Source organism: Vulpes lagopus, chromosome 6, assembly GCF_018345385.1.
Source record: "Vulpes lagopus strain Blue_001 chromosome 6, ASM1834538v1, whole genome shotgun sequence".
NCBI lineage: Eukaryota > Metazoa > Chordata > Mammalia > Carnivora > Canidae > Vulpes > Vulpes lagopus.
Genome location: NC_054829.1, coordinates 43,904,828 through 43,928,487, shown reverse-complemented (window position 1 = coordinate 43,928,487; position 23,660 = coordinate 43,904,828). Strand labels below are relative to the sequence as shown.

Sequence of the window (23,660 nt, the reverse complement as noted above, 5' to 3'; positions counted from 1 at the left end):
AATCCAGCTGTAGAAACCCAAAAGTGACCTAACATAATCCAGGTGTTTCTAGTTTTCTTAGGAAAGAAGGTGAATGTATATACAATGCCTGACTGACCGTACCTGGAGGATACTGCCCGGTAACAACTAGGTTGTTCTGACAGGGGGTTGTGAGCGAGTCCATAGGGTGTGACAATGATATCTGATTTATCAAGACTGGTTTTGTAGTGGTGTTCTGAAAGTTTGTGACCTTGTATATATATCTTCCTCCTTATGATGTAATGCTCATAAAAATGAATTTGAAAGCTGTAAAGTTGTAAAGACAACATGGTCATATAGAAAATGCAAGGAGTGGGAAAAAATGAGTTTTAGCTTCAGTTCTGCCACTTGTCAGCCATATGTCCACGGACAAGTCTTTAATTTCTCTGATCATCATTTTAAAATCAATAAACAAATAAAATAATATTTTCCTTTACTGCTCTCCTATAAAATGAAAGTGCTGTGTTGGGACTGATTTATATGAATAACTTTGACAAAGCTATGAATTAATGTGCATTTAGTAGTCTGCAGGCTTATCTGTTTAGTCTGTAGAAACATTCTGACCCACCATTCACTGACCAGATATAGTCTGTGATATTTTTCGATTATATTTTTTATTGGTTAAAATGGAATAAGTTGGGCAGAATGAACTAATTCTCCAGAACAAATACCAAGCCACCTGCCAAAATCTTCCTCAATGCCACCTACTTCACAAAGCACTCTGAAGGTGTGTTAACCTGGAAGGACTCCGTCTTAACAACTGTTCCTTCCCAGCATGGGCTATCTCTATGGCAGCTCTTCTGCAATACTGGTAGTGGCTAATGATCAACCAGGAAAGTGTCTTCCTCCCAAGGATAGGAAACTAGACTTAGTCAGCTTTATATGTGTCCACCTTACCATCTGCCATGTGTGTAGGTACACAATGAATATTTTCTGACTTAAATTACTACATTTCTTCAGTAGAATTTGCATGAGATGGGATAAATGGAAGCTGCTGAGAAGCCTCCATCTGATATTGGTGGAGGATAGTGTAGGTGAAAAAAATCAGAATAAGAGTCAGGGAACTGGATTGTAGTTCCAGCTTTGCCACTGCATTGTAGTATGTGGCTTTGGATGAGACACCAAACTCTCAACCTTTGTTCCCTTCTCTTTATAATAAGAGAATGGGATGAGTTGGCATTTAAGCTCTTCACAACATGTCTACATTTCCTGTTCATGCTACCTTCATCTTTAGGCAAATCAGGAGAGGCTTTAAAATGAAAATTATCCAATAGGGTGATTCGAAGGCAATAGGAATCTATTTTATTTTGAGTGGTAAGGATTATTTTATATAAATATGAGATTCAGCGTAAGGAGTTGATATCAAGTCTATCAGTGGACAGTTTATTTTTTTATTTTTTAAAATTTTATTTATTCATTCATGAGAGACAGAGAGAGAGAGACAGGCAGAGACACAGGCAGAGGGAGAAGCAGGCTCCATGCAGTTAGCCTGACGTGGGACTCGATCCCCGGTCTCCAGGACCAGGTCCTGGGCTGAAGGCGGCGCTAAAACGCTGAGCCACCCAGGCTGCCCCTGTGGACAGTTTAATATTAAAAAACTATCATCAGAGGAATAACCCAAGATTACTACATTTGGACTATTGTACATATTGCAAAACACATCGTACATATTAAAGATATTAAACATATTAAAGATAAACATAGATTAGAATTTTAATAAAGTCCATGAATGTTGGCAGTATTTATTATTTTAAAAATTTGATCACACTTTTTTTCTCCATTTTTTCATATTAGAATAACTTGGAGTTACCCTGAAACTTGAAGTATCCTTTACAATAGCATTATGTGAGATGTATCTTTAGTAGTGGAGAAACATAGAACTCTTTTGCATGTTTTGGGTTAATTTCAATTCCAAACTGTAGAATATTTTCTTGTGGAGTCAAATCAAAGTTGGTGGGTTCTTAATTGTAGTCTTTGAGTAGCATGCTCTATACTGTATTATTTTATTGCTGGGTCCCTTGTAATTTATTGAGACCACTGTAATATGATTTTATTGGATTATATATATTTATATATATGAATATATGAGTATTCCACTTCTCTCTGTATCAGTTGTACTGAATCTATGTAATAAATTTGGCAATATAGTCAACTTTGTAGACCTTTTATCAAGTTTGACTTTCTTTCAATCTATCTTCTTGAGGACCAAGAAAGAAACTCAATAAATATCAAGCTTTCTTCTTCTTCTTCTTCTTCTTCTTCTTCTTCTTCTTCTTCTTTTAAATGCAGTGGAATCTTCACTAGATGAAGTCAACCTTTAAATGAGTGAACTAAAAAAAAAAATAAATGAGTGAACTATTTCCATTGTTCAGTTGTCCAAGTAAATTTAAAGCAGAAGGTGTTTTTGACAGCTTTGTTAATGCAGCTTTTTTTTTTCTCTCTGGTAATTCAAGCATTATTGACATCTCGTGTTGAACTTTAATTATGTGCTTGAGACTTGAAAAGGAAGCTTGATGAGGCATGTACTGCAGCATAACCTCTCAATTATTCACACATTTATATGACTATACTCACCAAGGCCTCTCATTGTAAATATTATGAGCGCTTTTATAAGACATTGATATGAGCTAATAGATAGTGAATTACAACTCAAATGGTGAACCTACAAATAGTAATCAGAATATGGTCAGGGTCATCAATCATAATTAAAACCATCATTGTTCATTTCTAAAATCTCTGATGCTCTATCAAGTCACATTTGAGTCTTAACTGAGTCATTTCCAATACTTAAACTCAAAAAGTTGGGTGAGTTTGACAATGACTGTAGACCTCAAACATAACACTCACTGGCTTAGCTGAGGACAAGGAAGATGACCATTTTTGTGTCTTGCTCTTTTAGATTCAAGTAACTTAGAAGATCTCTATCATTCAGCATGATCTAACAGCTGTATTAAGTAAAGTGTCTAAATTTGGATTCTGTTAGTAAAATAATATCTAATAAGATGGGAGGGAAAACCTACAAAAAATGTTATTAGTGATGCTTACCTCAATCTGTCCCTTTCTCCTTTCCTGCTTACTATCAATTAATTAATTTAATCATTCGAGAAATACTAATTGAATTACTGTCTTGGGCCAAATATATACTAGGCACCAGGGGAACAATCCAGGTAGACTTTCTCACTGTCCTTCAAGTGTTATATTCCAGAGCCATAAAGGAAGATTTGGAGTTTCTTGAATCAGTTTATCCTGGACACATCTCTAAGTCATTAAAAAAAAAAAAAAAAAAGGAATCAGTTGAGATATATTGTTAGAATAAGTCTGGGTAACCCACTTCCTTTTCCTTGCATGGTGGATTGAGAGTGCAATTATAAGTAGAAGATTGCTGGCCATTTTTTGTTTCTTTCCTTGAAACAGTTGGGGAGATGACTGAGAAGATGATAAATTATCAGTTCCTTAAAACATTTTGAAAGAAAAAGCTCTATACTCCTTTGCGGTAGTTTTTCCATTTCTTGAAAGCTCTTGGGATGAGCAGCAATAGAAGTATCCATTTCCAGGTTAAATGAACAAGAAAGATGTGTGTTTAAGTTCCACTGTGATTAAAAATCATATACAGCTTATTACATCCAGTTAATGTAAGTGTAATTATGGGTAACAAATGATCATTAAGAACACAAGAAGGTTTAGACATTCTTTCCTAAGTCCCTCCTCTCTAAGGATTGTTGAAAACTCAGACCAAGGTAACTAATAAGAGACATTAATGCAGAGACTGGGGATGCCTGGGTGGCTTAGCAGTTGAGCGCCTGCCTTCTGCTCAGGGCATGATCCTGGAGTCTCAGGATTGAGTCCCACATCAGGCTTCCTGCATGGAGCCTGCTTCTCCCTCTATGTCTCTGCCTCTCTCTTTCTGTCTCTCATGAATAAGTAAATAAATAAAAATCTTTTTAAAAAATACAGAGACTGAAAATAACTACTGACCCTAACAGTAGCAGCATCTTCTTAACTTTATTTTTCCTCTTGGGTCCTCTTGGGTCCCTCTTGGGACCTCCTCTTGGGTCCACAACAGTGGCTATTGTTCCTCTTCGAATGTCACCCTCACTCTTCTGCAGACTGTTCTGGCATGAGCCTTTTCATGTACCAGAGTCCTGAGAGAATTTGCTCCAAGTTTTTTCCAAGTACAGTTTTGTTCTTGTTTTTGTACTTTAGTTTTAACAAATTTTATTTCCAAGAATACCTTGCTCCACCCACCATCGTAGTCTGAAAAAATGTTTATCTCTCATCACTCAGTAGCAGGGAATGCCTTCCTTATTTCTATGTACTCGTATTAGGTTGAGATTTTTTTTTAACTAAAATATACAGAGGAGAATACTTATTTTCAAATTGTTCACAGATCAAAATGAAAACAGAGTTCCCCATTCACTGGAAGCACAGCTGCCATAGCATTCATGATCTGTGTCTTCTCTTAAGTGCCCTCCCTGACAGCAACTGCTCAGTGCTATAGTGTTCTGCTATGTTCATGTCCTCAGTATGGTGAGCTCTGCTTGGGTATCCCTTTACAGCTTCTGCCCTGATGAATCAATGACTCCATGGGATGATTTGACAAGACCAGATTCAATTGTTGGGGCACATACGGCCCAAGAATGACCTCCAGCAGGGTGTCTGGGTAGAAAAGAGAAGACATCTTCTCTTTGCTCTCTTGTTGGAATTTAGAATTGAGGAAATTCAGAACCTGAGCATGTTAGGTTTAGGAAACTGATTTGGAAGCCCACCAGATTGACCTGGGCAGTAATTACAAATTATAAGGATAAGGACCAAAAGAATGGGGGCAACACAGCAGAGATGCACTGAGAAGGTGTGGGTGAGGGTCCCTGCAGTCACTGAAAGAAAGGGAGGAAGACAGATTGACACAGAAGTTTGTATACAGGCACCTAGCAAAAGCTACTTAACTCCTGATTGCTTTTTGTTTCCAATTTAAGGTCCCCCATGCTTATTATTTTGGGACACCTTGACTGAGCCAACTTTGCCTCTTATGACCAGATGAGTCTTGACAACATTAGTAAAATTTGTTGAGTTTTTGTTAAATATTATAACACTGTAACTAATGGTGTTGTAGCAACCAAGATAAGTTAACCAAAAGATATATAATGTAATTGTTGTCCTCCTGCTACCACTTGTCAACTGCGAATTTTTTTTTCTAAATGTCTTGACATTAGAGAGTAATTGGAAAACTCCTAGAAATTGTCTCTTGCCAATGTTCATTAAAAAATAAAATATCATCAATATCAGAACTCAGAAGTCCATAGCATGTAGTTCTTTATTACTTCATTTTAATGAATATTTTATGAAACTAGTAAGTTGTTATATAGGACATTAAAAAAGGCTATGACAAAGTTTTGTGCTGAATATATGATCTGGAAATCACAATACGTTTGTGTTTCATTCTCATGGTGTGATAGTTGACATCAAATTACTCTTAGTGAGGAATGCCATGTTCTTTTTTTTTTTTTGAGATTTTATTTATTCATGAGAGACACACAGAGAGAGGCAGAGACATAGGCAGAGGGAGAAGCAGACTCCCCAGGATCATGCCCTGAGCCGAAGGCAGACATGCAACCACTGAACCACCCAGGCGTCCCGGGAATACTATGTTCTGATGGCAGCTGGATGCAGAACTCAATGCTCTTTGGGGTAAAGTGAAAGAAGAGTATTTGGGAGCACTTACATATATAGATATCTTAAATATCTTACTGTTCATTTGTGTGAATATGGCTTGGCAATGGGGTATAATAAAGCTGTTATTTTGGCAGTTGGAGGATATCACTCACTGAGTAGGTCTTTCCAAACGAGTTGTATAAAATTTACAGCATCTGTGCTCACTTACATATTTCTCTTATACAGTGTGTGTATCTTCTTTTATCAGCTTTCTGTGACTTTGTCATTGTTTTTGCCTTCTGTCAGCCCTCAGCTGTCATGGAAAGAGTAGATGACTTAGAGTGGAGTGGAACATAATGCCATCTGTAAGTGTAAGCAGGTAAGCACAGACTTAACTCATTGGTCCAGTGAATAACAGGCATTCATGTGTGTTAATATCTATCTGTTTGATCATCTTTGGTTTATATTCCCTACCCAGCCTTTCTAACTACACACATGCACACACACACACACACACACACACACAGAGGAAAAAAAAAACCAAGCGAACATTAATTGACTTAGAAACTATGTTTTTGCTCAGACAATGAAAAGGAAAATTTTCCTCGGGTAGGATAATTCTAATGGTAATTTCTTTTCCTTTAGAATTTTTAACTACAGAAGGCACACTGAATTCAGTGCTGGAGGCAGCCATCATCCCATGAAGAGATATTATTTGTCTCATTAGCACTGTGGGAGTGCCATGAAAGGGTCCATGACCTAGAGCCCATCTTGCTTTAATAATGGCTTAACACTCATAAAAGATTTTAAATGGCTACATGAGACATATTTAAATATTAAACGCCATTCCTCTTTGTTGATTCACAAACCCCAATGAATAGGACTCCTTTGTCGCTTCCAAGATTGAAGAAATGTGCCTGGCTTCTCACGCCAAGGAGTGAACAAAACAAACCCAGGAACGGAAACACCTCACCTCTGCCCTGCTAACCCACTTGCTAACCTGAAAACCGTGCATCTCCAGGACTCACCGGCTGCCTTGAGTTCTCAGAAACAATTTTCATCTGTTTGATACCCATTTCTAATCCTGTCATAGGAGAATTAGGAAGATGGGCATATATATATGTATGGAGACTTTTTTCCCTAAATGCAACTTTTTGGCTTTCATCATAATGCAATCCATTTGCTTTGGTTCCCTAGTGTTCCCTCAGATGAGATGGATCATACTTCTACTTGGTAAAGCACTTTTTGTGATATCTAAATTTGAACAGAATAACGTTCATTGATTCTTCTGTGTATTTAAGTGTCAGTAAGGACTCACGAGCCTGGTAACAATGGGACTATTTTTCCAAAGCCTGGGGATGGAGTGTGACATTACATGAGAATCAGTGCTGTTTGTTTAAACAGAATGAGTCCTCCAAAATCAGCACCTGTCATCTAATTCCTAAGTGTGTGACGATCCTGTGAGGATGACAAGACCCAAAAAGGTTGTATTTGCCTTTCTTTCTTGCCTTCTGGTGTGGATGTCAGACCTATACTTTTAGAAATGCTTTTATTTACAGAAGAAAAAATTGAATCACAGACCCCTGTTCTGAGTAGAGCTGCCTGGGGAAAATGAGGTGGAAAGGTATTCTCAAGTACAGAGCAAGGCTATATGGGCCCAGAAACACTTGGGGTTTGGCAAGCTTTGTAGTATTCTTTAAATATTTGGGGTACAGTGGAACCAAACAGGTATTTTGCTCTAAATACCATTTCTCTTTCTTTTTTTCCCCAAACTGTGTATGTTCTAGGGGAGGTTAATCTGTATATTTTGGAACCATTTGACCAGCATTCATCAAAATATTGCAAAGTAAATACTAGATCTGGGTTCAGGGCATCTCTTGAGCTCTCCAATAAGCAGTTTTTTCCTTGGAATGCAAAAGTAAAATTTTGCTTCTCAAATTATGTCCCAGCCAGTGTGCAGAGCTTTATATGCATCTTGTATAAAACAGTGATGGGGACAATGCTTTTCCAGGGGCAAGGCCTTCAAAAATGGAACTTGCACATCTATGGGCTTTTCCACTGGAGCTTCCCCGCTTGGCTCTGCTGGCATTAGATCTCTCCTGGTGCAGCCACTGCCCCAAGTTTTTCCCAGCTACTCCTATGCCTGGTATTTCTGAACACCAAAATTCCATGTTTATTTAAAGTTATATTTTGTTCATCATGGAGTTTGATGCATTAATTTTTATTCTTAAGACAGAAATATTATTTACCTTGATGGCTAAGTTTTTTGATGTCTTCTTACATTTTGTGCCTGAGGCATGTACCCTACTTGTCTCACCCTCATCCCCATCTCACCTCCTTCCTGGGGCTTCCTTGTCCCTTTCATTCTGTGGCTCACATCAAACTGCACATGGCATCTGGATAAGTCTTACAGGAAGGGTGGTGTGGAGACCTTAGGAAGAGGTTAAAATGTACTCTTAGAGCATAAATCATAAGGTAAGGTAAATTTCATACGAATCTTTTTTTCTGAGGAAACTCCATTTTATATGTCAAATTAAATTAGAAAAATGAGCAGTGTTTTCAATTTTCATTTACATTTTGCTGTATTATTAAGACTTGTAAATAAATGTATTGGGTTTTGATCTCAAAGTGGGTCTCTGGGCCCATAACCCAGTGGAGGCTCCCCAGGACATTGTATGAGGTGGGAAACAGTGGTAGAGCTTTGGTACTAGCCCATTCTTGACGTTTGGGTACTGGATGGTCTGTATCCAGTGCCAGTCATGTGCCCCCTTCTCACATTGACTTGAGTTAGTGCTTAGGCCATGGGATTTATAAATTTCCTCTTGTCGGGAATTATCTGCGAGTGCAGAGTAAGCATGGAATAAATACACTTGCTCCTAGGACATGATCTTCTCCCCTCAATATGATGATTTCATTTTAATATAATACAGATTGAAAACAAGCAACGTTTCATTCTCTCAATTATCATTCCAGTGATACCTATAGGTAGATCCAGAGCCAGAGAAAAGGGAAGAAATTTGAGTTCACAGAGAATGCTGTTGTCAAGATTGGCTTTTAATTCAAGATCTTTCTTTTTTTTTTTAAGATTTTATTTATTTATTCATGAAAGACACAGAGAGAGAGAGGCAGAGGGAGAAGCAGGCTTCATGCAGGAAGCCGGATGTGGGACTCGATCCTGGGACTCCAGACTCACGCCCTGGGCCAAAGGCAGATCTTTCTATTCATGATGGCTTATTGGAAATGGTTATTGCCAATAATGAGTGAGCAGGGCCAGACCCTGTGTCAGGTATCTTCTTAGGTTCATGTGTCATTTAAACAATACAACAGTCTGGAGGTGGGACTATTATTGTTTCCATTTTACATTAGAAAACTGAGCCTTAGAGAAGTTACCCAGATAGGTAATAGTAGGATCCAGAACTTCCTAACTCAAAGCTTCAGTTCTTACTCTTGTTCCACACACTTCCGCTCCACATAGGAGAAGAGCCGTTTCCCCTCTTTTATGGGCATGCTAATAGCAGTGTCTTTCATATTAAGACATTGAAAGAATAAAATGCTATAATTCTTTTATTACAATTTCTGTTTCAATGTTTTTTTCAGACTATTTTTTAAATATTTTATTTATTTATTCATGAGAGACACAGAAAGAGAGGCAGAGACACAGGCAGAGGGAGAAGCAGGCTCCATGCAGGAAGCCCGAAGTGGGACTCAATCCCAGAATCTCAGGATCACACCCTAAGCCAAAGGCAGACGCTCAACTGCTGAGCCACCCAGGCATTCCTTTTTTCAGACTATAATGAAAAAAATTTTCAGTATCTAAATCATAGCAAAGCCAAGTCTTTTTTTTTTTTTTTTGCCATGTTATAGCCCTCATGATACTTTTCTTCTAGAGTTCCAGAGCCTAGGTTCATGCAAGCAGGTGCCCTTGATCCAGTTTCTGCAAGCCTAGATGGAATCAGACAGATAGCATTTTACTGTAAGCATTTTGGGGATGAGCTGAGGGATAGGAAACTCTCAAGAATTCACATTCATCTGGCAGCCAAGTATGCCTGTCTGCTAACCTTAAAATCCTGGATCTAGACCTATTATGTATTCTTTACTGGCTCCTGCTCTAAGCACACTACAGATTCTGTGAGGAATTCCCAGCAGATTGCTCTGGTCATTCTCTTCTGGGAAGGCTTTGCACCTGGCCTCCAAAACGCCATTGAGAGCATCCCCTTGACTATTTCTTCAACCAAATCCCCAGTCTATAGACTTGGATTATTTCTTGGGCATCTGATTTAAAGAATGTGGTGCCTTGGGTCCCACCTTCATGTGGGACACTGTCCCCTCACTCCCACCCCTAAACTTGTGAAGTTCAAATGAGGAGGTTTTAAAGGAGGAGCTCTTTAGCTTAACAAGGCAATTTAAGGGTCTGGGATTGAGAGCACAGCAGCCTGTGTCCAGGACTGGTTATGTAAGAGAGTCTCCAAGAGAGGACAGACATGGTTTTTCACAAATAAATAAGGCAAAAAAAGGCTACACTCACGAGTGCCACAGCTGGGAAGCAACTATGAGCAATGAATTTCTCATGCTAACAAATCCAAGCTCTTTGGAAAACAGATGTTGAGCCCTGGGACTGGCACTGGATCTCCGCTGGCAATAACTGCAAGGTTCAGAGATGGAAGGGTATCTAGAGACCATTTGTTCATAAACACAGCTGAGGGCCAGTAACCTGCTTTAATGCCCTGTCTGGGCTGCACTGGTGGACTCCTTCCATCCAGCATTTCCACAAGAAGACAGGCATGCAAGGCTTCTGCAGCCCACACTCTAGAGAAATAATTAAACAGTTTTTCTTAACCTCTTGAACTTTTCATTTATTATTGCCATCCATTATGTCTACCTTCTCAAATCGCAGAATGCCGAAACTGAGCTCTGGGGTCAAGGGTTTATTGTTTAATGGAGATAGAACATTTTGTAAATTGCACGAAGTCACAATGTTTATAATAGAAGCTTCTGGTGTACTGAATCTTTTCCATTTAACAAACAGTGAGCTTTGACATGTGTTCTTCCTACATAGCAAGAAATTTGGGGTAAGTGCAGTACTGGCATGAACACGTTACCAAATCTTTCCTGTAAACCAAGTGACATCCACAGTCAAATAAAAACATTCTTTCCACCAAATACCAGGAAATGCTAAAAGTATCACTATTCTTCTAAGGTCATGCTAAAATGAAGTTTTGGCTTTTAGAACACAAAGTAAGGATGAAGAAGGCCAACATTTTTGTCCAATACACATTTGCTGCTACAAGTCCTCAGGGACAACCTTCTGGTTCAAATATGAACATGTGTATGGAGGATTTTTCCTGGGACTTAACCTTCAAATGAAAAGTGTAAATATTTTAAGAAAATGTATGAATGGTAAAAAATATTCCTGTTTTCTTTGTTTTTACTAGAATTTGTACTTTCAAGTCAGAAACGGATTTGCTTAAAACAAAGCAAACATCCTCAAAAATGTACCCAGCCAAAATAACCAATGTATAAATTCCTAAGATTAACAAAATATGAATATTCTTCAGTAAAGAAATTCAAGAATTGGAAGTTCTTGAGAAGAGACAGAAAAGAATGTCTTCAACCTATAGTTTTAACCCGTTGTGTTGGAGCTCTAATCCTTTCCTTCCTCTTTTGAAGGAAAAAATGTGCATGCATTTCTTTTGGGAATTTTTAAAGTTAATGCTACACAAAACATTTTGGACTATCAGTGTAGCTGATAAAAACCTATGTAGGGCAACCCGTGGCTCAGCGGTTTAGCGCTGCCTTTAGCCCAAGGAGTGATCCTGGAGACCCGGGATGGAGTCCTGCCTCAGGCTCCCTGCATGGTGCCTGCTTCTCCCTCTGCCTGTGTCTCTGCCTCTCTCTCTCTCTCTCTCTCTCTCTCTTTGTGTGTGTCTCTCTCGTGAATAAATAAATAAATAAATAAATAAACAAACCTACGTTAAAAATCACCTTCCAAGAGTAACTAGCACAACAATGTTCTTAACGCTGAATAATTGGTTCTAGGTGCAGGATGTATTTAGGGCTCATTTTCATGAGGTCAAAACATATAAAATCCTTAAAATTTATATTTATAATGGTTCAGGCCGATTTCCCTGCAAAGCTTCCCCCCTCCCAAGCTGCTCACAGAAAGACAATGCTCACTCATTTTTTTCTCACTAAGTTTCTAAAATAATATTATAGTACTTAATATTTGTTTCAATAGACTTATTTGTTTATGCCACCAGACTCAGAAGGCCTTTGCCGAGACTGTATTGCCATTCCTGCTTGGCCAGCAGGTGTCACTGTGGGTTTGGGTGGTAACCCAATTGACCATAGAAAAGAGTGACTCATGGGGGGTGGGAGGTGGATAATGACAGAAAGGGAAATATAAAAGCAGGTTCTTAGAGGAAGAAGTTAGTAAAATTCCCTTATGTTTCCATAGCCCTTTTTTTTTTAGAAGCTTGGAATTCTTTGTGCTACCATCTTAGCTCCTGTAGACTCTGAAATGAATTCACTTGTGTGACATCTAATGATGCTCAATTAGTCACTGAAGATTAACTTCACTGGATAAAGTAGCAATAAAGATGAGCAAAATTGAGAAGTGGATTCTTGTAGTCCTTGTCTAATCTCATGTCTTACCTGTGTGTTTCATGGCTATACATCTTTTTGAGCCATAGGCCCCTTTTCGTAACCTCAGAAATGTTACAAAGTCTTCCAGCTCTTTGATAGGTCATAGACTCAGAGCTTAAAATAAGATCTGGGCTATCACTAACCCCAGTGGTAAAATAAATTCAGTTTCATTAGTTGAAGGGGCATCTTGTCTGGAAAGTTGGTTCTTACAGTTCCTCCAAATCTGGATTGCTCATTTTCAAAAAAGCTAGCCTACCCAAGTCATATATCTTTCTGAATACATGGAATTTCTTAATAAATAAAATTTCAATTGGTAAAATTAACACATATTTCTTGAACAACTGTCAACTTTTCAAGAATGGATGACCATAAAACCTCCCTGAACAGAGAGGAATTCACAGCTGGCCTCATTTGAATAACAGGCTGTAAATTGATTTCTTTTTTGGCTTGGTACTTGGAAAGGACATCCATGTGCTGGTGCAGAAAGAAGACAGTTTGTTAAGAAAAGATACATGGTTTGACTTCTCCAAATAAGACTTAACGCATGTGTGAAACATCCCAATTTTAGTTGAGGTCTGAGGAAAACAATGCAGAAAAGGGTTTTGAAGGAAAATAGAATTCTTTTCTACATTCAGAAGAGCTTCTTGATTATGTTAACTCTAATATCTACTCTGAACTACCCATCTCAGATGATAGACCATTATCTCATGATGGAGTTGTAGTACCTCATTGGTTGAGGTTCTAAAACCCCAGGGTGGGGTGGGGGGCATTGAAAACAAAAGCAATGTGCACTCTGTTATGAAGGTCCTGTGGTTTCTATCTGGTTTTGATTTCCTCACCTTTATGTGCAAGTCAAGTTCTTAATCATATAATACAGTGTTCTAGTGTTGGTTTTAATTAATAATTAAAATAATAAAGCTCAGGAAAAAAATTGATTAAATGTGCCAGTTCAGAAATACTCGGAAAACTTAACTACAAAGTATGAATAATTGGTTTCCATCTAGCTTAGTCATCCATTCACAAAGATAAGTCACTCTGAAATAAGATGATTTGTGTTCAGGAAAGAAAAATACAAAGGATAGCTTATAAGTAACTCCAAGTAAAATTTCCTCAGAATATCCATGCATTTATATATATGTCCCTTTCCTGACTCTGAGAAGGCTGTTTCCTTTGCACAGAACAATGTGTCATTAACGTAACATCATTTTCTCTGGTGCTCAGAGATTAAGAATCACTTTTGCTTAAGGATTTCTGGCAGGATACATAGGAATCATAGCAACAGCCACTATAAGCACAAGCAGCTGATGGGTGTGGGGTGGGGAGAAGAGAGAGAAAAAAGAGGGATGTTAAGGTATAAAAATATTTATCCAGGGTAACAGAGCATCAACAGAATTTTCTTTTCAATGGCATGTATACATCTATGAAGAATAGAGTCCTTGACATTGGTTTATCCTTTGGAAAAATGCCCACTATTTCCATGACAACTTTTGAGACTGTTAGAAATAATGATGATCCTTATTTCCTCTGAACCACCATGCCCATTGTGTATTGTAACTGCTATTGAACCCTTAATCCCATATGGCTGGGTATTTTGTGTATGTGTAAGCATGTGTGTACACATACTTGTGTGTTTTCCCAATAGGAGTCTAGTTTCTCTAGGACAGGAATTGCATATTATGTATCTCATGTCCCTTAAAACTTGTGCCTTGATACAAAGCACGTGGTAGGACTTAAAATGAATCTTTGTGGAGCGAATGAAAATTATAAAGGATACTTTTGTTTGGCAAGCATTAGTATTGCTAGATTACTTTTATGTAGTCCATATAAATAATTCACTTCTTGTGGCTCCATATCCTGATTTGAAAATTATGCATTTACTGTGTTTTCATAGATATTAATGGGAGCTATTAAAATGAGAAGTTGTCTCTAGGTTGGTGGTCTTAGGCCTGGTATTGAATGAAAAAGATGAGGTAGATTTTAATTGTGGAGGGACGCTGGGGTGGCTCAGTGGTTGAGTGTCTGCCTTTACTCAGGGCATGATCCTGGAGTCTGGGATTGAGTCCGGCATCGGGCTCCTTGCATGGAGCCTACTTCTCCTTCTGCCTGTGTTTCTGCCTCTCTCTCTGTGTCTCTGACGAATAAATAAATAAAATCTTTAAAACAATTTTTTTAATTGCAGAAAAAATAAAACTCCACTCATTGCTTTGCTAAAGTTTGACAGTGTGCACGATTTTTCCTGTTTATTTCAGAAAGAACAACAGTAAGACATCAATTTTCTTTAACTTCAGCATGTAATGTAAAAAGGAAAGAGAATGGAAAAAAATGGGTAGAAGTAACCAATCTGACATTGTGATATTTCTTGTCCTTAATGTCAAATATTTTGTTTAAAAAGCGTAGTTTAAAAGTAAAACTATAAATATAATAACCTAATTGAAAATCTAAAGAAAAATGATTATATTTATGCTTTGGTACATCAGGTTTAGCTATTATGAACCAGATGGTATTATGTTTCTGTTGGAAAAATATTTTTAGAAGTTATTTAAAGAATTATAAAATGAAACAAATCAAATAATTACTTATACTTTTTTTGGGTGGAGAGGACAGTGTGAGGAAAATGTGCAGAAAAGACTAATGTTTGTATCTAATGATTTCATTATCATGTTTCTACTTTCTTTGTCATCCAGGGTAAACTCTAAGGATATGTCATGAATTCCTGAGCCACAATAAATCTGTGAATGTCAGACTCTGTGTGTGGGTAAAATGGATAATTTTCTGACCTTTAGTAAGCTTTCACTAAAGCAAAGGAAGTCCCTCCACATAATGTTTCCCCACTACAAAATACTGGCAAGAAGCCAAAGTATGCCCTTTGGCAAATCTCCAGTCTGGATGGCTTTCCTGGAGCTAGAAGACATTCATGAATCTACCCAGCCCTGCACTTTTTTTTTTCTTTTTTCAGAAAGGCCTTGGAAAGACCTTTCCAATGTGTAACCTGCTGAGGGAGATGTGAGAACACATTAATCATGGATTTCTTCAAAAGAAACTTGGGGCTGTACTGCTCTAATGCAACAGGTCCACCTTCCTGCCCAGTGTGAGCCGCAAGGCTATCACAAAAATACTGCAGATAATCTAGAATGGATCCAGCTGAAAACTAAGGGTATGATAAAAATGAATTAGAACTTATTGACTCGGGATCCCTGGGTGGCGCAGCGGTTTGGCGCCTGCCTTTGGCCCAGGGCGCGATCCTGGAGACCCGGGATCGAATCCCACGTCGGGCTCCCGGTGCATGGAGCCTGCTTCTCCCTCTGCCTATGCCTCTGCCTCTCTTTCTCTCTGTGACTATCATAAATAAATAAAAATTAAAAAAAAAATTAAAAAAAAAAAAAAAGAACTTATTGACTCTTGGAGCTGAGGTTCAGCCATGGTTGGCTTTACTTCTGAAGGACAAAACTGATAGTAAGTAAAATATTTTAGTAAAGATATTGTTTATTCTTGTTATTCCTAAGTTTTATTCCAAATCTCAAATCATTCCCATCAAACAACAAACAACAAAATGGGTTGTTTATAATTCAACCCATTTTCATTTTTAGTCATCACAAGATAGAATACTACAGTTTTTTTCTCTTAAGACTCAGGTGTCTGGTAGTTAAAACTTGCTTGGACATTTCCAGAGCCTGACTAAGGTGAACCTATATTCCAGTGTTATCTCTTGCCATTCCACAAATTTACACCATCATCCAGCTAATTCACATGACTTTCTCTTCCTCTGTCCATGACCTTATTTCAGCTTGGAACATCTCACAAACTTCATTTAAGCCCAACTCATCTTCTATAGCCCAGGTAAAGTGTACTGCCTCCCCAAAGCATTCCACCCCACCCCTCATCTAATAGAGACTCAAGCCTCCCAATTCTTGGGGTATTTGGGGTGATTCCACATTAGTAACACAACCTGAATTGCATCAGAATTATTTGTTTGTGTGACCTACAACTAGAAGGCAAATTTCTTGACACTAAGTGTGATTTTTCATTTGCATACCTATAATGTTTAGTATAAACTACCTCGTCAATATTTGTTGAAATATTAAAATGTGAAACTATCTTAAATATTGGCAATGAAATGTTCAAATTCCTTCTTTAAACATAAATGGTTCTGTAGAGAATATGAATTATAGACTTGTTTCATTTCCTTTAATCATGAATTACTCACTTTTTAATTCATGCTTTCGATAAAGCTTTGATTGGCTTTTAAGGACAATACATACTTACGGACCAAGAGGGCTTGACAATAAATGGAAAAGATTGTAGTTAAAATTTAGGTGATAAAACATATTTTAAACAATGTGAATATTGCTGATATATATTAGCACCAAGGTAACAGGTATCTTGAGGTACCATGCTCTGAATATTAAGGCCTTACTCTTTCACCTCAATTCAGAACAAGTCTTAAGGGTCATCCCATCTTCAGAACACCCTGCAGGCTTATTACAGCTTCCATTAGGACTGCACTGTAGCTCAACTTCTCCCTCTACCTAGTCCTGCTTCCTTTCTGTCTCTTCTCTTCTTCTCTATTGATGTTGTCCTCCAGAACCCAATAAGCTCCATCCTATCTCTGTCTCAGAGTCCACATCCTCAGGCCACCCAGCTTGTCTCTCTGCCCCACCCCACCACTACTCCGATTTTACTGTCACTCCAAATATAAATAGATTCCCTGCCAGATTCAGTCCTGTTAAGCCCCCTACCAGCTAGGCAAGATGTAACCCTCTCCCAAACTACAGATGATGGGGGATGGCCACGTGTTCTAGGTTAGGAAGGAAAGGAATGAACAACTGAACAGGAATCAAGAATTCAGACTAAAAGCAGGTAGAGAAAGTACCAAGTGATATCAATTATAAAGGGGCCATGTTGGAGAAGCCATGAATAGACATTTTTCCAAAGGAGATTTACAGATGGCTAACAGACATATGGATCAGCATCATTCATCATCAGGGAAATACAAATCAAAACTAAAATGAGATATCACCTCACACCTGTCAGAACGGCTAAAATTAATAACTCAGGAAACAACAGATGTTGGCAAAGATTTGGAGTAAGGGAAACCCTCTTACACTGTTGGTGGAAATGCAACCTTGTGCAGTCACTCTGGAAAACAGTATGGAGGTTCCTCAAAAAGTTAAAAATAGTACTACCCTAGGATCCAGCAATTGCATTACTAGGTATTTATCCAAAAGATAAAATAATCCTGATTTGAAGGGGCACGTGTGCCTTGATTTTTATAGCAGCATTATCAAAAATAGATTATGGAAAGAGTCCAAATGTCCCCCGACTGATGAATGGATAAAGAAGTTGTGGTATTTACATACAATGGGATATTGCCCAACCATAAAAAAAAATGAAGTCTTTCCATTTGCAACAATGTGGATGGAGCTAGAATGTATTATGCTAAATGAAGTCAGTCAGATAAAGACAAATACTATCTGATTTCACTCATATGTCGCATTTAAGAAACAAAACAGGTGAACATAGGGGAAAAAAAAGGGAGAGAGGCAAGCCATAAATCAGACTCCCTCAATTATAGAGAAGAAACTGAATGTTCCTGGAGAAGAAGTGGTTTGGGGATGTGCTAAGTGGGTGATGGGTATTAAGGAGTTCACTTGTGATGAGCACTAGGTGTTATATGTAAGTGATGAATTACTAAATTCTACTCTGGAAAGTAATATTATACTATATGTTAACTAGAATTTAAATAAAAACTTGAATAAATAAATAAATGAGCAATTTTGGGATCAAGTAGGTAAAGAAGTTAGGAGAAGTAGGTAGTGAGCTAGGCTGTCACAGACAACCTATGAAGGAAAATATGGCCCCAGGATTGGTTAGCCATGTAGATTTAAAGGTGTAAGGGATCTAAGTGATTCTAAGGTGGTTGTATCTCTTTGCCATGATGAAACAAAGTTTATAATATTACCCAGAGTTAATTCATGGTAGAGGAAATGAGGGCAGGAAGAGTGAGGATCTGTGGAAGGAAGAGGTAAAACTAGAAACCTCATGATTTGATTAGAAACCAGCAACAGGGTTTACCTCAGAACATAGAACTTCTTATGATAAACAGTACCTGTATATGACATTTAGGTATTAGGCTGAACCATGTGCAATTGTCAATATTTCATGTATTTGACCTACAAAAATGACCTACAATTTCATGTAGTTCAGTCTCAAAATTTTATTTCTTAACTGTCTTCCCATGATGGAATGAAAATATTAGTTTGTTCAATGCTGTATCACAGTATCCAGCACAGTGTCTAACACAAAGTAGGTACTCAATGCAAATCTTGGATGAATTAATTAAGAAATGAATTACTTAGCTCCAAATTTTTAAAGCCACAATTTACTATATTACTTAACCCTTCCTCCACTATAAATAACAGAATTCCAATTTACATTAGATAAGCAAAGAAGAGAATTTATTGGTTCACACAATTAGGAGCTCTACAGAGATCAGGTACTAGTTTCAGGTACAGTTAGATCCAGAGGCTTTAATAATGTCATAAATATTTGATCTCTTGCTGTCTTTCACCTCTGGGTTTTTTTTGTTTTTGTTTTTGTTTTCCATTTTGGCTTAATCCTCAGACAAGACCTTTCAATTTGATGATTCCTAGTGGCTCCAGGCTTATTATCTATCATTAGCTTAGCAAATGCCGGTGAAAACAAAATGCCTCTTCAAATCAAAAGTCCCTGACCTTGACTCTCAAAGAAATTACTCTGGCAATATCTGAGAATCTAAAGTAGGGAATCAGTCCACCTCAGTTAACTGGACTAAGAATGAAATGGTGGTTCCCTGAAGGAAAATCATGGTGCTGTTACCAAAATAATAATAGCCAACAAACTGAACCCTTATCTCCCAGGCACCAATCCCCTCAACAGCCCTGTGAGGAAAGTACTATTATTATCTCTACTTTATACATGAGTAAATCAAAGTGTAGAGAAGTTGAGTAACTTGCTCAATATAGTAGCTGGGGAGATAACCCAGGATTAAAACATCAATAGTCCAATATATGGCCCATTCCTTTAACCACCTCACTCTGCCATCTGAAAAAAGTTTAGGGATAAGGGAAAACATGACCATCTACTTAGCTTATTAATTTATAGAGCCAATGATTTGGAAGCATCCAATTCACAGTGGTAAATGGAGAGTTACTGGTTCACTTGTCAAAATGTTGCTGAGGAGATAAGGCCATCCCAGAAGTTTTCTGGTTGCTAAGAAAGTAATTCCCTACAACTACAGGTCTTTCATTTTTTATTTCCTCCTACACCCTTCTCCACAGCTTGATAATTTCCACCAAGTCAATTGATTCTGTTCAAGAAATAATATTTAGAGCATCTTCCATGTGGAAGAACACTATTTGGTTGTTAAAAACATATTATTAAATATGAGTTATATTATGTTTAGGTCCCCTTTAGCTTGGACATTCCAGTAGGTTCTGGATTTTTTTTTTTTAAGATTTTATTCCTAAGCAATCTCTACACCCAATATGGGGGCTCACACCTATAGCCCCAAGATTAAGAGGTACACGCTTCACTGACTGAGCCTGCCAGGCACTCCTGTTCAGGATGTATTTGATTCATCTATACTCTGGTTGACTCTTTAGAAGCTGGAGTTGCTCCCTGTAAAGATCATATGTAGCTCTCTTTTGTCTCTCTTTTCCCTAACCATTTCCTTGAGACTAACTTATCAAAGCTTACTTCTAACAAGTGGGGCATAGTGGAGGCTCAGATGTTCCATTTTTCCTCAAACATGGTGGATGGTGCCTGGTTGGAGGGAGTTCTGGAGAAAGGAAGAGAACAGAGTCCTGAAAGTCAGTCCCCTTGCCTGAGATTGATGCATCTTGTCTTTGAAGTAGAATATCCAAGTGGCCTTATTTTTTATAGAGTGGCAGTTAGGTGAAGGAGTTCTTCCCAATAAGGTTCCTGCCTGGCTGATTCATGTACTCACAGCTGAGTGGTAATCTGTACTCCTTCCTGCAAATCAGAAACCTCTGCAATTTTTAAATTTCTGCCCTCTCATGACATCAGGTCTGTCTTGCCCAGGTGCTGATTCTGGCACTCACTGTGTCTAATTGGCCCCAACTCAGTTCAAGGTCATAAGTTTCCTGCTGGTTTAATCCAAATTATCAGTGAGTTTGATGTTAGATCAATGAATTTCTCTCATTCTATAAAATGTGGCCAGGGACCAGGATCATGTGGTATTAACATGGCCTTAGGACCACTCCTTCAGGATGGACCATGGTTGGAGAGCAATTTCCAGAGGAGTGTGCAGGAGTGGGGGTGGGATGACATGGAAATCATAAATATGTCTGCTGCATCTTCCAAAATTGTTTCCTATTGTAAAACAAAATGATTTCTTTGCTGATATATCTTCAGTGAGGGCTAATTTTCATGATGATAGTCTATAGATAATACTTAATCCTGAAGTGACTTCTGAATTCCTATGAGAACTAACTATGCTCACAGAGGTTTTTTTTTTTTTTTTTTTTTTAACAATTACAGGTTGTTCACTTTCTTTGAAAATGGTAACCTGGGTATGCCCTACAGATAGCTCTCCATTAATCAGGACATTGGGTTATTCCCAATACCCATTTAAGCTGCACATGAAATTTTCCTGTATTTGGTCATTAAGTATAATTTCACGAAATAGAAAATACAGCATAAAATAATGATTTAAATTACCATATCAAAAGTCCTTTAATTAATGAAGAGGGAAGACTGGCTGGCAATAATTAGAAAGTCATGCAATACCAGATGCTAATAGGGATGGGAGAATTCTATATTACAGGTAGGACAGACATTCTGGAGATTAGCATGCAAATACAAAGTGAAAATAAATATACATCTTTCCCATGACACAGTAGTCTTACTCAGATATAACCCGCAAAAGAAATGCTTTCATTGTCTGAAGAGGTACAAAGGAGAATATTCAAAGCAGTATTACTTATGGTATCTGGGACTGGTGGCAGCCTAAGTATCCATTCCTGGAAATAGTGGATAAGAAAAGTGTTGGGATGCATTCTACGTGAGAATATACAGCAGTTTGAAGTAATAAACCAGATTTACATACAGGAGCATTGATGGATCTTAATAAAAGAACTTTGAGTGAAAAAGTAACAGAAGGAGAGCTTCATGCAATATTACTAATGTAAATTAAAACAGGTACTGCACAAAACAATGCTAAATTATCCAAGGACATGTGGATATCCAAGGACATAGAGTAAACACCCTAGAAGGACTGCCTATGGGACGAAGGACAATGGAGTGGGGAATGAAAGATAAAGAGGGAAGATAACAAAACTTAAAAAGAGAGAGAGGGTTTTACATAAACAGATGCTAGTGAGCCACAAACTGAGGAATATGATAATTCTCAATATTATATATCCAAGTCCAAAGAAGAAAATAAGACAAGTCGAAGGGGGCAACATTTAGCTAGCCTAGGAGGGAAACCCACTTATAAGTGGGGAGAAAGCTCGAAGCCAGTGCCTCCTGGCTCTAGTTTCCTCCCTTCTTCTGGTCCCCAGCACTAACTGGAGCTGAGGTTATCTAGTCCTTGCTGCCCCATATTCTAGCTGTCTGAGACAGAAGGTAGGAGAGGTTGGAGGCCACTGGTGAGGTTGAGTGCCCACTGGAACACTGACTATGAGATATGGGGGAAATGCAGGTAAGTCCTGAGCTGCAACCAGGGATCTCGATGAATACCAGCAGGAAGTGGCACCACTGCCACCTATGACTCTTTTAGACCTTGGTTTCTTCCCTGAAAAAGTGAAATGGTCTTATCTCAGACCTCTGTCCCAAAGTCCCAATGGTTTATGATTCTCCGTCACACAAGCTCATCACTGATGAAAACATGTGGACAAACGATGCCGAGAAAGTACAAGCCCTCTCTTCTCTGTGGCCCAACTAAGGAAACAGCCTGCTGCCCTCCACATCTCAATGGCCAAGTGCACACGGGATCTCGTTCCAGTTGCCTTCCTTTTAGATAGAGGAGTCAGGCAAACACGTTTGCTCTGATCCTTTAAAAAATTCTTCCTTGGAATTCTTCTAAAGGAAATGTGATATGCAGAGATAACTGATAAAACTGGCACGTTTAAAGTTGCCATTTTAGGGGCTGTTTTATATTAATTATCCCTTTGGGTGATAAATTATCCAGGATCATCTGAAGAATAGGAAATAAGGTAGCATTACACTTTGTATAGAAACCATGTGAAAGTAAGCTCTTTTTTTTAAAAAAGCTGAAACTACAAAAAGCGAGGACATTCTAAAATAAAGTGCTCTTTTCATCAAAGACTTCTTTTATTAGGAAAATACTGAAACTTCCCTGCTTCTTTATTTCTTCTGAGTATTTTCATTTTCTCCCTAAGACCTTAACATCTCTTGCCTCAATAGAAATGGACATTTATTCTGTAAGACAAAGCTCCAAGATTATTAAAATGAATATGAACACACAGCACCTCTTTTTCTGATAGTCTCAGTGCTCAGCTGCTCTCTAAAGATGTCAGTGTCCACCTTACCATTCAGAGTGATGAGCTTCATTAGAGGAAAGCTGCCAAGGGGTTATGCTCACTATGTAGCATGATCATGTTGCCTGAGCAGGGAAAAAGGTGTCTTTTAAGTGCCAGTGTTGAGTTGTACATTTACATTTCTCCTGATGAAGAAAGGCCCCTGCCAGTTTTTCTGGTTTGGGAATATGTCCCACAGATTGACAGAGATGTTCTCCCCTGTAGAATCTGCACGTTGTGGCACATTGTTGGGTCGGTGGTCAGATGGGCTGCTCTTTCCCCAAGGAAGATCCACCTCTCTATTGGTGATTACTGCAAAGGACCAGATGTTTTTCTTTAACCTCCTATTGGTTCTAATCTCCCTCAATCTTTGATCCCAGCCTCACTTGAAAGTAACCCCTCATTTAGCTCCTCTTGGGTGGTCCTCGTGGAGATTTAGTTAATTCTAACTTCTTGTACAGTCTTCCCCCATGTGCTTCCATGGTAAAATTCTACCTTTCTAATTGCTAAGAGGAAAATTGTTAATCCTTTTGATTCAGGGAGCAGTGTAATAGCCTGAAAATTGGCAACTTAATTGAAAAACTCAGAAATTGCTGACTCCTTGTGGTAGCCCTGTAATAGCATTTCCTTCCCCATTCTTTGTTTTTTTTTTCTCCCAAAGTAAAATAAAATAAAATATGAAATGAAATGTTATTTTATACGTACTTACAAAAGACTCTCCTCTTATTATCTCTCTATTCCAAGATTCTGTTTGGATTTCTATGCATGCTCTCAGGTATTTTATTGGTCGTTATAGATCAGCTTAATGGGTTA

The 23,660-nt window shown here is 38.2% G+C and overlaps 1 long non-coding RNA gene across 2 annotated transcripts in view; it reads right to left on the bottom strand.

Annotated features, from left to right (window-relative positions):
• The window catches only part of LOC121492483, an 88,749-nt gene that overhangs the window by 3,015 nt on the left and 62,074 nt on the right, over positions 1 to 23,660 (bottom strand). Inside the window, exon 3 of one of the 2 annotated variants that reach the window (XR_005988257.1) lies at positions 8,002 to 8,098. The exons of the other annotated variant lie outside the window; for it this stretch is intronic. This is a non-coding gene — a long non-coding RNA (uncharacterized LOC121492483). The remainder of the gene's footprint in view (positions 1 to 8,001; positions 8,099 to 23,660) is intronic. 2 annotated transcript variants of the gene reach the window in all.